Genomic DNA, 6,000 nt, shown 5'->3' with positions numbered 1-6,000 from the left:
TAACCTAAATGCATGAAAAAAATACCAGTTTCAGTTTGATACTATCAATTTTCAAGGTTTTATGGCTTTTTCAGTAATGTATGCTGGCGCGCCAAATTTCCTGGAAAACAGCTGTCGCGATATCATTTTTGACCACTTTTCCTTGCTTGAGCTTATTTTTGCCATATTCTATCAAGTTTTACCATAAACTACACTCAAATCACACACTGTTACTGTAAAATATACCCAAACTCACCCCTGACACCTAAAACATACCAATATTTAGTCAATAAATATGCATTTTTTGAAAAAAATACACCCAAAACAGTGATTTTGAAATATTTTTAGTTTTTCTTCTTTTTCTCTGCTAAATTGCACTGAAATTGTCATCTTCTATCATAATCTGGCCAAACTAGCCTGTTTACAGCCACATCTAAACAAGTTTAAATTTTTACCCCTGCACAACTTATAGGTTACATTCTACCAATTCAATTCCTTATTTATTTCATATTAATAACAAAACATTCAGACCTCATTTTCAGCACTTTAGAGCATTTCAATGATATGAAAACCATATATGGTCATTTAGTATAACATGTCTTCTATCAAAATAGAAAAATATTGACATGTTAATGTTGAATATAAAAAAATAATCTGTTCTGAGAAACATCACCCTCTAAAAATGCCCCCATGAAAACAGCCGTTTAGCTGTTACGCGTAGGTAGACATTTTTCGCAAAGAATAAAACTTATTCCAAGAAATTTACAATGAAAATGGGCTAGATCTATTCTCAATACTATAAGCAATAAACATAAGCCAAAAATTTAACTGTCACCTCCTCATGTCACTCATTATACCAGATTTCATCCATAGCATGGAACTACATTTTGGACTACTTCACATGTAACACTGAGTAGTCACTTCCGGTTTGGTGTAATCCGTCCTCTAAGATATTTTTGTTAAAAAAGTAAGAGGTTTCCCTTTGTTTTATTCAGTTTATTTAAGCGTCAGCCTAACTGCCCTCACCCTGTCCATAATACTTGCGAGAGACGCGAGGCAGTATAAAGAGATAGATAGGTCAATATGTGGACGCATTGGTCGAGAGGGCTAACACGCTTACCTACGGAGGTGAAGGCCCCAGGTTCAATTCTGCCTATTCCGATTGCGGTGTGTCATTGGACAAGGCACTTTATCACGATTGCCTAAGTCGACCCAGCTGTAAATGGGTACCAGCAAATTGCTGGGGGTAAGGTATAGTTGGTTTTAACTGTTCTTGAAATAGGGTCGTTCAAAAGCTCTGCAGAGCTCATGTTCACTGTTTCACAAAGCAACAGTAAGTAAAATTTACCTTTACCTTTAATATTTGGAGTTTAATGTGCCTTATATACTAGTACTGATGATAAACCCGAACAGAAAATGATGTTTTTTTTTAACCTGTAACTTTTTTATTTCTGCAATTTGTAATCAATGGTCGGTATCAAAATAAAGCTTAACATTTGCTGAAAACTTTACACAATTCAAATTTATATTTAGTTAGTAAACTCACACGAAGTGAGGCCCTGAAAGGGGTTTGTAAAATGGGGACTGTACGAAGGTTGACTGATGATAAATTCGACCACTTTGTCATTTACAAAATTTTCTTCATAGTATTATATTGAAACTTTCCCCAAAAAGCTGCAACAGTCTTTCTTGATCAAGTAATGAAAAGTGACCCAATGTCAGGCCTTCATGTGTTGACAGTGAGCATGCGCAAGAAAAAACACCCTCTTCCCCAGTAATTTTGGATGAATATTTTTTATACAGATAAATGTAAGTCATTTATTTATACAGAATATTTACCAATTTTGCTTTTATTTACACCCGTTGTTGTTGTAAGAGGAAACTATTAGATGGTGTGTTCAATTTTATAAATAACCGATTGCAATTGAATATTTCCAAGGTGATAGACTTTATCATCTGTCCGGGTTTATCATCAGTACCAGTATACCGTATTTAGTGTATCGGCTACAATACAATAGAATAAGTTATATTTTGAGTCGGCAAGAAGACAACAGTATAAAACATAAGCTATGAAGAGCTTTTGAACCGATTATACAACAATTAAAACAAACTTAACAGAGTAATAAAAGCGCTACAAGAGAAAAATATCTTCATAATTGACAAAGAATTTAAATTTACAAATCGAACTAAACACATTTATGTGTCGTCCTTTTCTACTTGCCCAAAAGGAATTCAATGTTGCACGGATGAACTGGGAAACCCTCTTTCTCTCTAGTGCACCAAGCTTCCAGAACAAAAATATACAAAAACACATATAATTGACGCTATGAACGAGTACACTTTACAAATTCATTAGAATCTAACCAAGAATGAGAACCTTGTGTAGCTTGTATTATTCACCAACCCGTCACTGTTGAAGTTATCAGTCAGCGCCTATTGCTGTTGTTATCGTAAATTCAGACGCAACAACCAGACCTGAAAAGTCTGCCAATTTTTCAAGGCTGTTTTGGATTCTATCAAAATTGACTGTAACCTTAACTCAACAAGAATAAATACTGATGTATAACTTTTTACTTGTGATATATACGGTTGATCGATTTTTTTTATTTAACACATGAAGTTCTTCAAGTTTTTTATTAAAAAATACCCCAGTTATACATCTGGATAGTTTCTTTTGCTGTTCAGTATATTTTGCTTTGTTGCATTCTATGTTTCCGAAGGATCTTTTTACAGATTTTATGGATGTATTAAAAGATCTTCAGAACCTTGAGAAATGATTGGCAGAACTAACAAACTAGAATTTAGAGATGAGATCTAAAGTTGTGGAACTTGCATATTACAGATACTGCTAGAACAAAGCAATGGTAATTATCCATCAGGGAAAGTCACGTTTCAAAAATGCAGCCTCCCCAAACACCAACCAAGCATGCGGACGCGCACATGACCATTACACACACTCTTACACAAAGCTAACACACTACGAAAAAAAAGAATAAATGAAGGAATACAGTGGGGCACCGCCTTGGAACGGTCAGTGGCAAAACCACCACTGGGGAGCTTAAAGCAGTTTATGGTGCACCTAACCTTACTCTTACCCCCCACCGCGTCCCAAAGTCACAGGAAAGTGTAAATAAGAGTTAGGTGAAACCCTTACATACGCAATGGCAACAGAAGGCATGTTATGTAAAACACAAAAATGCTCCTTAAGAATCTAAAACGCATCTAAAGCATCAAAATCTTACGAAATTTGTAAACCACATCCCCATAAAAATCGGGATTTGATACACCTTCTTGCAGAAGTGTCTTTAAATTATTATTATATTTTAAAACCAAATCTGAATTACGACAGTCAAATTTGCAAAAGTATTTACGTAATTTATAATAACGGTAGCCTTGTTGAAGTAGCTTCTTTGTAATATATTGATTACGTTCCTTGAAATCCTCAACATGACTTAACGCTCTTGCAAACCGAATTAATTGAGAAATATATATCCAATAAATGTTACCTGGGGTACATCCCCAGCCAAATGGGGGAGATTTACAATACTAAAATTAAAATCACCTCTCTTGTCATAATTTGTTGTATGTTTAAAATTGTCGTAAATAGAAAGATGTAAATCTAGAAATGAAGCAGTAGTATCCGAATTGTTAGTTTTATTTACCTGGAGCTCCTGTGGATAAATAGTATCCACCAATTGAGCAAAAAAAAGAGCAGATTATCCATATTAAGAATATCATCCAGATAGCGTGATGTGTTATTAAATGCAGTGATAATGGCTACCTGTGTATATGGAGAAAGGCCCAGCATAAAATCCCTTTCATAACTATATAAAAACAAATCTGCGACAAGGGGTGCACAATTTGTTTCCGTGGAAATACCAAGTACTTGTCTGAAAACTGCATTCCCAAACCTGACGTAAATATTGTTCAATAAAAAGGAAAGGGCTTTACAAACTTCGTCACAGATCCACATACATGTATTATATTTCTTTACCAAACAACTAGTAAAAAATTGCTGTCAAGAAAAGTAGCATTTCCCTGGCAAAACTCTTTTGAATTCGGGCAATTAATTTTTCATTTATCAATTTATGTAGTAAAGTGGTATTATAAAGTAGAGAAATCGTATGTAATGACTGAAGACACCTTGTTATTATTAATTCTAAACTTATCCAGGATTTCGCCAGAATATTTTACCAACCAAAATAAATTTTTACCAGAGTTTTTGGATACTTTATCACAATATCTTTTCACGTGGGTTTCGACAGCAGTAAGGCATGGTGTTAATAACTTAGAAATATTTGTAGATTAGCGATAAAACGAGCTTTATATATGATTGTTTATGCAACTTTGGAATCCAGTACATTGATGGAAGTTTAAATTGCTGGCCATCTATACGAACTTTAAAATTTGTGATCAGTGACCAAATGTTGTTCAACAGAAGTACTCAGTGTAAAAGCTCAACTATTCACTTCGTTTCGTAAAACATTAATATAATGTAGGCGTTAAATGATAATAATATTGTTAGCCACATTGTCTGCTGGAACTAGAACATACATAAAATGAAACTCTTTGATTTCCTTTTTCAGATGTCTTAAAGTAAACTTGGGTTTAGGTCGAAGTAGGTGCTCATTTGTTTTATAAAATTTTATAAGAGACAAATTTATAGAAGATAAAATTAAAAAGCAGGCACCATATCAAATGGATGATTATACCATACCCAAAGGTATAAAAGCGGGAGCACTGGAATCATCCAAACCGAAACGTTCAGGTTGAAAACTAAATAGTACCACTAATGCAACATTACTGTAATCTTGAATGATCTGAAATAATAGAAATATATCAATTCTGAGTGAATGTACAAGTGTCGCAATAAGGACTATCTCATCATTATGCCCTAAGACATCCACTTATCAACATTCCAACAACCCCGAATTTAGAAGGCTAGGAATCCTGTTGGAGATTGTATAGAGTTTGGTGCCGGCAGTGGACATCCGTGACTTTTTAGTCGGACACATAATCAAACTTGTCCAATATAAAAACAAAAACATTCTTAATAACCATTGTTTCATATTGCAAAGTGCACGCAAACTGATAGTGTTACATAAGTACGGGTTGGGGTCTCCTATGAAGTCAACCATACTTTCACAATTCAGAAGAATTCCAATCAATACATAATAATGGTAGCTATGCTTAGCTTTTTACAGGAAAAAGGTCAGTAATTTGGTCGAAAAAGTGCTTCTTTAATGTAGTCGAAATGTGTCCAAAATAAATAGGTCCTAATTTTCCATTTTTTTTTTGGTGCAAATTCGTGTAAAACGGGTGCTTTAATCACACTTTTTCACTGCTAAAATACATTTTGCAGGAAATGAAATGGTTTTCATGTTTATACTCCAACGATGGCGAGTTTTGCAGATCGTAACCATAAATAGGGCTTATTGAACAGACAAGTGGAAATATGCACCATTTTCAGGGTAGCAGACCTCCACTGACTGGCATTTCACTACGAACTATTCAACCCTCTATTTTTCTTTCATTTTTGATTAATTTATGATAAAACTTTCATGAAATATAAATGTAGGAAAAAGTTATGTTCTATAAAGATACATAAGTGCCACCTGAAGATGACGTTTTACGTATGAAACAAAAAAGGATATGAATTACTGACCTTTAACCTACAGACGCCTGCAAAGAAATAGAGGCTGATCACAACCGAAACAAATGTAAGCCTCTGCTGGTCTAGTAGTCCAAATATAAATAGTGCTAATCTTTTCCTTTCCTAGTGCTTTTTCTCAACAGCATCGTGCTTACTTTTACTCTACCGCGTGTCACTATGTATCACTTTGCATTCTATTGAAATTGGCATGTTCCTATCGCATGCTAGGTAAAAATGGTAGTGTAAGAATTTAATGTCTCGAAAAGAGAAATTGAAAGAAGCGAAAAATAGTAAATTCAGCGGGTTGTATTTAACGAACTGTAGTTTTCTTATATAAAAATTAACACCCTCTTATGTTTTTGTTTTTC

This window comes from Mercenaria mercenaria, chromosome 4 (assembly GCF_021730395.1).
Source record: "Mercenaria mercenaria strain notata chromosome 4, MADL_Memer_1, whole genome shotgun sequence".
NCBI classification, from domain to species: Eukaryota; Metazoa; Mollusca; class Bivalvia; order Venerida; family Veneridae; genus Mercenaria; species Mercenaria mercenaria.
The sequence above is the reverse complement of the archived record's forward strand: the minus strand, read 5'-3'. Positions refer to the sequence as shown.